The sequence below is a fragment of the Benincasa hispida genome, chromosome 8, assembly GCF_027475165.1.
Source record: "Benincasa hispida cultivar pf3 chromosome 8, pf3_genome.v1.1, whole genome shotgun sequence".
Classification (NCBI taxonomy): Eukaryota; Viridiplantae; Streptophyta; class Magnoliopsida; order Cucurbitales; family Cucurbitaceae; genus Benincasa; species Benincasa hispida.
In genome coordinates this window covers 58,849,134-58,862,141 of record NC_143485.1, presented here as the reverse complement: position 1 = coordinate 58,862,141, position 13,008 = coordinate 58,849,134, and the positions used below count along the sequence as shown (strand labels likewise).

Here is a 13,008-nt window from a genome sequence, read left to right as displayed (position 1 = left end):
AGTACCTCTTTATCTATAATGAGTTCCTGATTTTCAACGTTTCCTTTCTAAAGAAATAAACATTATGAAATTTGATAATTTATGTGTATTTATCAATATACATTTTTTATTTTTATATATAAATCATGAAAAGAGTATCAACCCGAATGGTTGTGTCTTATTGGCATCAAAAGACACATAGGAATGTGAGCTATTTAATTACTTAAATGTAAATTTATTTTGACACATGCCTTTGCTTATCTGGTTTGATGATTAATAAGAAAGTTTTATTTTTTCTTTTTACTAATTAGATTTTTTTGTGTTACATGAAAATAAAAATGTGACGATGATGATAGTCATGATGAAGGAAAATAATTTTTTTGCTTTATCAAGTAGAACCATCATTTTAGCCCAATTTTGTAATTTGTATCAATCTTTTTGCTTCTTTAGCTTTTTTTTTTTCCATTGTTAGTTTCTTTGGGTCTTTTCCTTTCTTTGGTTGACTTTTTTAATTAATATTATGTTATTTTAAAATTAATTATATTTTTATTTAATTAGCAAGAATTGATCTTTAAAATAATATAATTATTCACAAACCAAGATATGTGTAAAAACAAACTTAAATATTTAAAATAATAAGCATCAAAACTATGTAAATGATAACACATAATTATGAAAATAATTCAAAATAGAATAGTTTCAGTTTTTTTACTTTAATTTGCACATTCCTCTGTGCAATATATTTTATATTGAATTTATCTAATTTGTATTTTGTAAAAATAAAATAAAATAAAAATAATTTTACATAGTTCAACTCATAAATTCATTATAAGTAAACTTTCAAGTTTATTTATAATTTCACATGTACCTACTTTAAACATTATAAATCACGTGCAACGCACGTGTTTTGAAACTAGTTTTTATAGAAAAATACTCTGGTGCATCTAGCATGTGCATTCCATCAAATTGTCCGATTATAAATTACCATATGATAAATTCTCCTTATTTTTCAAAATATTTTAATCATTTTTATGTGTGTGGTGGGAGTATGATGCATACAGGTCAAACATATTCAATTTTGAAAAATCAAAGATAGAGGAATTTTACATATGTAGAACCAAAATTTCGAAACAATTCTCTCCAAGGTCACGAACAAACTATTGTAAAACCCAAGAAATTGTTTCTCCAAAGTGAACACAACCAAATGGACTCCTCATTATTCTCAGGATACAAGGAAAAGAAGTATGGGCTTCTTTTGAATTTTGGCATAGGGAATTTTTTAGAATGAGAGTGAGAGAGAGAACCAATTGCAGAGAGTCTTCTCAGAGACCTTCTCTTCTCTATGTTTTAGCATAGATAAAAGGAGAGGGGAAAGAGGAGAGAGTTATTTTATTAAATATATTAATATAATTAATATTAAATAATAAAAATATTAATATAATGTTAATAATATGGTTAATCTAACTATTAGTGACCATATTATATGCATTTATAATCACATTATATTGCAACCTCCTCTTTTAACTTATAGTTTAATATGAATCAAATTCATATTAAATTTTGTTCTATAGTATAAAATATATGTAACATATTTGAATCTTTCTCTCACATAATATATAGTTTTAGTTATAAATCATATTTATAATTAACTATATATATATATATTATAATGTGTCAACATACATTATATATTATATCAATCATATTAATATAATTAATTACTTAAATTCTCATAAATAATTTGAACAAGTCAAATTATTCCAAAAATGATTATTCCTTGTTTTTATTCTTAGTGAGCTAACAATGTGTGGACCTACAGATTAGAAGCACCAATGATACGAAATTAAACAACTAAACTCTTTAATTGGATTAATCAACATTCATTAACTGCCATTCATTTCACTAAAGACCAACAATTGCACTCTTTACACTTTAGATATGTTTCTGTATCCATTGTATATAACAAATCAACAACAAGTTGATCCTTCACAAATTACTCGTAACTACAGCTAGGTCAAGATTATCGTTTTACCTCTTTTGTTACATTTAACTCCTTAAATGCCACTGATTTCTCTAATGAACAACAACTATCAACTAACCCTTCTCAGGCCAATGAGAGGGTAAGACCTCAATGTTCAAGACTCGGAATCAGCTATTAAGGGAGCAATTTATCTACTTTCCCTTTCAACTAGAATAAGTGAATTTCATCTTGTGTAGTTGTGTTTCCAGCTTCCTATGGTAGGCATATTGAGTATATAAAAAGGCCACTCTCACCCATATAAATCAAAGGTTTGTCAGGACTTCACAACTCACTCAGGATTAAAGTCAAGTTACTTATAGTCATTATAGTGAAAAAGTTAGTTTCTTCAATCAACGGTGTTCTATTGAGAAACTAATCAATCAATGCTACCAAGAGCGTTGCGACACCCTTGTCGAAGCAGACCCCAAGTGTTGAAAGAGAGGCACGGCACTATCACAATGTTGCCATGTGCGGGCGGAAGCTCAATGTCCGTTAGAAGTTATTGCGTTGTGATGCCCTAGCCAGCGTTGCAATGTTGCCCTATATTTGATGCTTCTGTCTTATAGCATCTCGTTGGAGCATTGCAACACTGCATGCCTGTCTCAAAAGAGGTGCCTACTACCTTTCAACATCACACGAGGGTCAAGGGAGGTGATAAGGCTGAGATGGGTGAGGAAAATGTGGAGGAGTGGCTAGAAAAGGATGGAGAGTGGGTGATAATGAACGAAGCTGTAATTTGTTTTGGGAAGTAGATTGTCACACCCCGCCCCGAGCCCACACTTCTGAGCTCGAGGAGAGGCGTGAGGGACCGCAGATACTACCTTTTTGTGATACCTGCTGTCCAACTGAACCTTTTTATAATGCTCAATAAACTTTTAAGTCAAGGAGATAAACTACAATTAATTAAGTAGGCCCATTTTATTACAACAATATAATATTTATACAACTCCAAGACTTAACTACAAACTTTACAACAACAACTGTAAAACCCCACGGAAGTATAACTGTGGCTCGTAACAGACCTTGACCTTAGCAGCACATTGAAACTCCTCACCTTTTGCTACCTGGAAAGAGAAATATGAAAGAAAAGAATGAGCTTCACAAAGCTCAGTGAGTGGTAAGCAACTTCTAGAGTCTATTTCAATTCATAAAAACAAGCATATCATAAATACGAGATTACATTCAAACCTCAGGCTTTGAATGAGTCTGTTCTCAACTCTATCTATGTGCACGGTAGATAGCTAAACTGATAACTATTTAGAATGAGTATGTTGTCTACCTACACACACGGTAGATAGTTAACTATTACTAATTACAAACGCTTATTCTTTTGCATTCCCTTTGTTCTCAATTTCTTCTATGTGCACATAGCTCCCCGCTCATGGGCTCAAAAGCTAGGCCCGTCGGTCCTCTAACCATCCCATACGAGGTTCCTCCCACAAGCCCAGGAACTAGACCTCTTGATCCCCTGACCATCCCCCTGAGGTTTTGCTTTCATGCTCAGGAACTAGGTCTATTGACCCCCTGACCATCCCGATCACATAATCTCATTCTCATGCTAGACACTCATTCATAACATAAGCATATACAATTTACTCTAAAAGATATGCTTTAAGACTTAACGGAAATTACCACTCACCTTGGTAAGGATAGGAATCTTTCTCTTAGAAGTTTCTTGATCTTCCCGGGCTTAAGAAGGAATGGATTTAGTAATTAAGATCCTAAATCAATTGTTCATTAGAGGGACAATGGTACTTAAGGAGAAAAGATGTAACTCAGGGTACAACAATAATTGACCTAGTTGAGGTTACGAACAACCTGTGAAGGATCAACTTATTGATGACGGTTATATCAAATGGACACAATATATATACAATGAGAGGAGTACAACTACAGACTATAGTGGACAGTCCTGTTAGTTAACGAATGTTGATTGACTGGGTTAAGGAGTTTAACCAGTTAGTCTCAGATTGTTGGAGCCCATGATCTGTAGGTCTATCGGGTCTTCTTGCTAGCTGACTATGAACAAAATTGAAGAATTAGGTGAAGTGAGAATTTGAGATGTTTGAATTCGGCATTCAGGAAAATTTGTATTTTATATAACATATAATTTACAATTAAATAATAACTAATTATTTTTGGAGAATATATTTTATATTAAATAAAATATTAGCATGAGATGTTTTAAAAATTGATTAATGTGATTAATCAAAATTATGTGTCAATGAAAATTTAATATGTGATATTAAATTTTTATTTTATTTAATTAAAATTGTTTTAATTAAATAATTTTTAAAATATAAAAAATTTATTTCATATTTTGTCCAAAAAATTATTTTTTTATAAATTTATTTTAATAAAAAATTAGTTAGTGAAAAAAATCCAATTGTTAGATTTTTCCACTAACTAAGTGGTTTATGAAATGGCTCATGCTAAGCTTGACACCTAATCTTTTCATGCTAATGGAGTTTAAGGTGGAGGCCATGCAAGAAAAGTTTTTGCATGTGTTTTATTTATAAATAATTTTGTTTTTCCAAATATTAAAGACTAATGCGTCCTTGAATTATTAACCCACAAAATCTCTTTTACTCTCCAAATTAATTAGTGAAATTCCCTATCTTTCACTAAAAATCCAGTCCCACAACCGTGTTCTTCAACCGGAGAATAGTGAGGATTTATCGTAGGTGGTGCCAATTGCTCACGGGGAGGAAGATTCTTGTGGAAACTACAAAGGTTGTATTTCTAACTCTTTTGCATGCTTAATCCTAGTTCTTTAATGTAATTAGAGCGTTTTTTATCAATTGTTTCAGCTGTGCATGCTTCTTTTCATCCATCAATTGGTATCAAAGCATACTTATAACGTTCTATTGCATTTAATCGTTGTTTTTCATATGATGAATTCTTTGTGGGCTAAAGTGGATACATTACAGTTTTGGTAATCGTTTTCTCATTATTTTGTTGTTGAAATTGTAATTGCTCACATGTATATGAACATTATTGTGTTGCAAAGGGTCTGTAAATTTTTATGGGATCAATAGAGTCCAATTAGGTCTTCTTTTGTCAAAAGAATTGGCAAAACTCAAGCTGGTCAAGAGAATTGGTGAAGAAAAGTCTTACATACCCATTTCAGTCTCCTAGCCCGAGAATCAGACCCACTGTCCGCGTCCGACCCGGTTCGTTGAAGCTCCTGTGTGCCCGCCCCGTCTGACCCTTTCGTGCTCGACCCGCTTCACGACCCAAGTCCCAACCCGCACGCCCAGTTGCTCTAGTCGTTGACCTAATTCGCGTGCATTGTCCGGCCTGGTTCAACTTAGTTGAGTCGGTTTGACCGGTTAACTTGGTCTTTTGGAGCTTTTTTAGCCGATTCGAGTGTTTTTTTGGCTAGTTTGGGTTGGTTCAAAAGGTTTGAGGTCGCTTCAAGGGAGCTGCTTGCTGAATTATGTAATACTTTAGTTATTTATTTATTTTAATGCCAAAATCGGTTCATTTTAGTGTTGTTTAAGTATTATGCATGTGATGTATGATATTGTTTTGATTATGTGTGCATAAAGTATGTCATATAGTTTTAAACTCCACCATAAGATAAACATGTGGCATGCATTTGTTATATGTTATAAGTGTCATAATGTATATAGTATGCATACTTAGATTTTCATAATTTAATATAAGTGTTATATTAAAGCATGTTTTTTTTTAAGGAAGCATGTTATAGATGAATGTTCTAGGGTCTTATAATTGTTATAAAATAACCTAGACTTTTAAAATCTATAACAAAGATAAATTACATGCTTGCTTAGGGTAACTGATGCAATTCTATCGATTTTTTTAAAGTTAAAATATGTCGATTACTTGTAAAACAAGAGTTGTTTACTTACTCAGGTAGATCTTGTCTAAGGTTGGGGGTACTTAAGTTGGTTTACGAAACCCTCCTACCTGGAGATCAAACTGGTGTCTAAGTCAATAATCCTAGTTTTATGAGCATGTGTGAGTGGTGTAAGGTAATAAAATTGGTTTATCACCTAGACATCATATGTTAAATCCCAGTATAAGAGCTATACTAGGAAAAATTACCTAAACTTAGGTTGTATAAAATTAGTCGGTTAATAACCAAGTCAGTACCCATTTTTATAAAATAGAACACTTCAGTGGGAGATTAATAATATATGAGTTAAATTATTTCTAGCTCTCACGTCTCTAAGAGTTCACACCGTGAGATCCATGCTCAGCTTCAAGTTGCTATTTAGGCAACCTCCCTTCAGAAAGTGTTTGCATGGGTTAATACCAAGGTGAATAGGGGAAGTAGTTTCACAGTAAGTGGGTGAAGGGTGTGTGTCAATATGTCCTATGGTCTCTTCCATTAGGTCACACCGTGAGATTTCTATGTTGCACTTGCTATCCTTTTTAGGTGGCACTAGCTAGTCGCTAATCACGACAATCCCTTCGGAAGGTTGTAACATAGGATTCAAAACACTGTAAACTCCAGAAATGGATAGAGTTACTTAGGTTCATTTTTAAACAATTGTATCTCCTTCAAAGGTTTGTTTGATTCCGATCTCCGTGATTAAAAAATGGCAAGTTCACACTTACAAGACTTACTAAGTGTCAGTAACGTTCTTGACCAAATAAACGGTAACTAAGTACTATAAGGATAAGAGTTATTTTGGTATAGTATTTAGTCAAGAATGTCTTGATTCAGTGAAGGAGTAGTCGACTACCCTTCAGAAGGGGCTATTCTGACTCACTGAAGTATCATAGCAAAAGAATAATGAGTATGAGTACATTATTATTTGCTTAATAAATTGGATTAAAAATTAGAGTTAATCAATTCATTAATAAATTGTTTATTTTTCAGTAATGACAACATTAATTATACAACTACTAGCTTCAGAAAAACTTAACGATGTTAATTACGGAACTTGGAAATCGAATATCAACACGATATTAGTACACTAGAAGAATTTTGGGCTTTAATGTCGTCAAACATTAAAGATAGTGTTATTAAAGCCCTTTAATGTTGGTTGTCTTTAATGTCGGTTTTAAACCGACATTAAAGGGCTTTAATAACACTGTATTTAATGTCGGTTGCAATCGACATTAAAACCCTTTAATGAAATTGGCAACCGACATTAAAGGGCTTTAATGTTGGTTGTAACTAAAGCTCAAGAATCAAATGAAGCCCTTTAAACCGACATTGAAGCCCAAAATCTTGTCCGCTTTATCAATTATTGTCCTTTTTTTTTAAATTACGTTGTCGAATCCATTTTTCAGTTAAAAAGTATAACATGACACATCATCATTGAACATTGTGGCTATGACATATTATTTATGTATGGATTGCAAATATATTACATTTAATCCGCAAATTCTACTATAAAATTATAATTTAAAAGGTCGTACAATAATTCAGCCCTTGAAAACACAAATTACAAGTAATACAAACATTATGAGTTTACTGTCCGTCTCCACTTAGTAAGTATGGATCCCTTCATAATTCTTCTTGAGCAGACCTGTTGGGATAATTTAGGGATGCGTTTTGTTTTGTTTTATTTTTATCATTTGAGGATGGATGGGTTTGAACATGAAATCATGCGTTAGACGTAACTGATGTGTTTGCTCCCATGCGTCTGAGGTCATGTGTCGGAATGATGATGCATCAATCTTAGCATGCAATGATCATACGTTCCTATCACAAGTTTTCTTATGCTTGTGCTAAGTATAACACAAACGCAAGTTTCTCGGGTAATCTGAGGTCGAACATGGGGACTTGTCACTCAATAATATTTGTGAAGTGATGTGTTTGAGGCGATGAATAAGAATAAAAATAAAGTGAAGAAGGTTTAAATGTTTTACACACTACTCTTACTCCTAACTAAACAGATTAAGCATAGAAGACTTGCAATGAGAATAAGTAGAGATACAACAACCAATAACGCATAGTAATGTTTACTATCTTAAATCGCCCTAGTAATCCCAGCTCGTTGCGTTAACGCATCACACCTCTCAATGGTTAGCCGCATGACTATATCTCTATAGTGCATGGTTGCGTCGAGCATAAGATTATGCCTATCTCTAGGAACAATACGAACCTTGCTTAGTGCGTTCCATCCCTTATCTTCTTAGGCAGTTAGATGCAGTTACTTAACTTATAGACAAGCAATGCAGCATTCCATAGACAGGGCGTGCCACAGCCTTTCACCAAGCAAAAAGGATTAACTCACTATACTCGCACAACGAACACCTCTCGGTGGGTTGCTACATGCGTCCTATCTCTAGGCTTAAGCATGCGATTGACTTTGATAAATAAACGCTGAAGATAAACTATGATAGAGATGAAGATGATGAAGAAAACGGTAATAAAGGAATTAAGATTTGCATTGCTTACAAAATATCTTAATATCTCAAGCTAAAATGTAATACAATACAGAGATTAGAAGGGAGATAAAGGACTCTGCGTCAAGGCTGTCGGTGGTGCCATGGTTGAATGGTGGAGATGTCTCTCTCGAGCTCTATCTTCGGCAAATGCTCTGATCGTCACTCGGTCTGGGTTATGGAGATGAAGAATTCTCACTGGAAATCTCTTTCAAGCTCTCATCTGTGATCACAAACTTCTGCCTTGAGGCACAAGCTCAAATGTCTCAAAATGAAGGTTTCAAGGGCTATTTATAGAATTTGGACGCCTACAACTGTAATGATAAAGGTATGGCTCACTGCTGCCTTTGTCGCGGTATGGGCATTGTCACATCGCCTTATCTTGTTGATACTCCCAAGGTATACGTCTGAGCTGAATTTAGCTGAAGTTATCAACGCGTTCTACCCATCTTGCGATCTTTTATTATGGTTGTTAATCCGTGGCCGCAATCTTTATTTATTCACCGCATTCTCCATGTATTGGATACATGCGATTACTGGAACTTCCATGCGTTGGATGCATGGAGTTGCCATCTGCGTTCGTCTTTTGCGGTCGCCTGGCTTCAATGCATGTGTTTTTCTGTTATTGCTTATTACAAACACATGCGTTTGATTCCTATGATAGCTATAAAAATAGACACTTTGGAACGAAATAATGCATAATATTGGGTTAGTGAGGTTTTAGATGCTTATCGACGCAAAACTCAAATTTTCACAAATTCTAAGTATTATCACTGCATTTTCTATGTTAGCTCTCATAATTCTAAATAAAAAGGGTTATAATAACTGGCATTTCTGCCAGTTATCACTCCCCCAAACTTAGAATCATGCTTGTCCTTAAGCATGCGTTACACTCAAGAAATTCTTAACTCACCTTTTGGCGTTCCTTTGCGATGACCAGCTTTTCAGAATATAATTAACTCGCACCTCTAACCAGGGCCACAATGCTCTCCTCTACCTTGGTTGCTTCTTCAAATAGATCTTTTCTAAGTTGAAATTTGGCAAGCCCTTACTCAAAAACTTTTTATTCATTCTCCGCAACTTTGCGTTCAGCTTATGAGAATGCATTCGTTTAAAAAAATTCAAGCTTATGTGTTTACTTATTCGAATGTGGCATTGAACCTGGTTATGCTCTTCATTTTGGCTTACCCCCACATGTATCATGCAGGCGTCCAACTTCGGTTGTGTTCCATATTCAACTCAACTCATGTCTTGCTTAAGTTAGCTTGTGCCAGACAGAAGAGTTGCGCTGATGCGTCGATCATGGTGATTTACCTTCATTTTGGTTTGCCCCCACGGGTGTCATGTAGACATCCAACTACAGGTAAATGCCTTTCACAACTTAACTCTTATCAACATGGATTTCCCCATTGTATTGACAGTGGAGTTGTTATTTTCATAGTTGAATAAAGGAGAGAATCTTCTTTTTCAAGATCTTGAAAAAGAGAAGCTTGATTACCTAGATATGAGATACGAAGACGATGGAAAATTTTCGGCAGCATAGATGTATTTCAGAGTGATTTTGAAAATGACAAAATTGATTAAGCACTCTTATTAGTTCACCTTTCACTAGGGCAAAACTCAAGAGTTTTTATGGAAGTACCCTGATGTAGCCTCTTGCTCATATGACTAACCTCCATTTTCTATACTTCGGCCACACATACGTCCCCATCTTTGCTTCTTCTAGAATGAAAAGTATCACACTTAGAAAGAACATTGTTATCGTAAAACACATTGAAATGTTCAACAAAAACGTAAAATTAGAAACTTGGTATACAGAAAAAACAGAACAGAAAGACTATTGAACTGTTTCAAATGATCTTGCTAACTTGTTGCCACTAATATCATCAAATTTGAGGTAGACACTTGGTATACAGAAAAGATAGAACAGAAAGACTATTGAATTGTTTCAAATTATCTTGCTAATTTGTTGCCACTGATATCATCGTACTTGAGGTATCAGGCAGTAATTTATCGATTGTTCTAACATAAATTACAGAACAGTGATTAAAAACAGACATTAATAATCAATTTTACAATGAAATGTACTTACAAAGCCAAATATTTTCCATCTCGACTGATGGACATTATGCAAGCAGGCTTTCTCAGCAACCTTTTATACCCAATTCTTTTCCAATTACTGATGTCCTAAACGGTGGTGACAACCTTCTCACCTGTTCCAAGAATACAACGAGCCATTCAATTGGATTATTGGAGCTTGATAATATGAGTTCTGAAAGAGTCGTACCTGTTTGGATGGGTAGAAAATAAATATGGTTTAGTTCCATCCTTAGAAAATCGACAGAGCTCAATTTTTTCATCCTGAACAATCCAAATAAACATGTTACTAATTACGAGGAAAATGCAATAAACATAAAATAACATGTAAAAATATCTACCATACTGCATTTCGGGTTAAAGTAGTTATAGAAACTCCATCGTCAGTCTTCCAAACTCTTATTGATCCATCATTAGAAGTAGAAGCCAAGAACTCTAAGTCTAGGCTGGAACAAGATTAAACTAAGCGTCTAAGTCATTAATCTAGGAGAGGGAAGAAAAGCTAACAAATACTTGAAAATTTTCATCCACCATAATCAGAGTCACAGATAAACAATTTAATTGATGTTTTATGAGTTATTTATGTAGTTCTGCTAGCAACAGGAGAATGTCAAATGGTCTACACAACATTCCATACCATCATGCTTTATGCATAGATCTAAAGATGTTGTGAACATTTTCCTAAGAACTATGTTCACAAAACAACCCATTAAATATGAACACACAAATTTATTGTACGAAAAGATGTCCTAATAACAATGTTTGTATAGATACTGTGTGAGGAAATAAACAAACAGACATGTTGCCATACGTTTGAGAATATACCAGCAATAGACAACTTCATGGCTCACCTAAAGTCCATATCTCTCACAGATTTATGCACACTTGGTTTATCTATAATGGGGCGCAAGCTTGGCCACTTTAAGATTCTGAGATGTCCATTCTGTAGGTAATTTGATGTCAAAATAAATCCACTGTGTTTTTTAGAAAGACAAGAATAAAAAAGAACCATGAATTCCATGAACTAGATAACATATTTGTCCTTACCACTCCACAATAGCAAGTTTAGAACCATTAACACTAAAAGTGAGGCAAGTCTGAGGACCGACATCTTTCAGTGAAGGCAATTCTTTTATCAACAACTTCATGTTTAATTCTTGACCACATAGCTCAAATAATCTACAAGATGAACTAAGAGAGCACTAAATCTTCAAATCTTAAGATCTTATCATAGAAACTGCCAGTTATAAATTTATAAAGATATTAAGAGAAAATGAATTGGCAGAGCATCAGGCAAACATCCACTCACTCAAACTGCAGGGGAAAAAAACCTACTCCACCCGCCGCTGCACATGATCCAAGTTTTGCCGAAGAAATTGAACGGAATCGGAAGGGGAAAGGGATGTAAAATTTAATACCGTCTCGTCGGAAACCAGACAAAGGCAAATTAATCATTACAGATGAAAATGGATGGAAGAAGAAGAGTTTTAACTTCCATATGAAAAGAGGCTGATGGCTAGGCGAACGCACCTGATCTGGTGGCGGAACGAATGACGAAAGATGAACGGCGGTGGAACAAATGACGAACGACGACAGCGATAGATATGGCGAATGATGGTGGCAGATCTGAAGACACATGAACGACGGTGGCAGATCTAGATACACACGAACGAAATGAACAGCAGATCCGGCAAACGACAGATCTGAAGACACGCGAACTACGACAAAATGAGTAGCAGATTCGGCCGAACGACCAGCAAATCCACTTTGGAAGAGAGGAGTGAGAAACGAAATGAGCAGCAGATATGGGTTTGGAAGAGAGGAGTGAGAAAGCATAGGGTCTGAAGAGGGAAGTGTGAGAATGAGAGGAAAAAGAAAATAGAAGGAGAATGAAGAGGGAAATGAAAAAAATGGAGGAGGGGAGGGGGGGAATAGAAAGTTAGAGGAAAAAGTGAAGTGGGTCTTTAATGTCGGTTTTAAACCGACATTAAAGATCTGCTTTAAAAAAAAAAAACAAAACCAACATTATACATCCGATTTCACTTTTTTCAACCGACATTAAAGCCCAAAATTCTTGTAGTAGTAATAGATGATCTCCGATTCGTTTTAATGGAGAAGTGTCGGAACAATGTCTTAAAACACCTCAAGAAGTTGAGGATATGAGATGGGTTCCCTATGCATCAGTAGTCGGAAGTATAATGTATGCAATGCTATGTATTTATCTAAACATATGCTTTGCAGTAGGGATTGTCAGTAGGTATCAGTCCAATCCTGGTTATGCACATTGGGCTGTTGTTAAGAATGTCCTCAAGCATCTTAAAAGAATGAGGAACTATGTGCTCGTATATGGAAATAAGGATTTGATCCTTACATGATATACTGACTTCAATTTTCAAACCATTATAGACTTTAGGAGATCTACTTTAGGATCGTTGTTCACTCTAAATGGAGGAGCAATAGTATGGAGAAGTATTAAGCAAAGCTGCATTATAGACTCCACAATGGAAGCAGAATATGGTGCTGCATGTGAAGCAGCCAAGGAA

General features: G+C 34.8%; 1 pseudogene; it reads right to left on the bottom strand.

Annotated features, from left to right (window-relative positions):
* Positions 1-9,966: 9,966 nt before the first annotated feature.
* On the bottom strand, positions 9,967-12,301 carry LOC120084145 (SEC12-like protein 1; annotated as a pseudogene).
* Between the last annotated feature and the right edge of the window lie 707 nt (positions 12,302-13,008).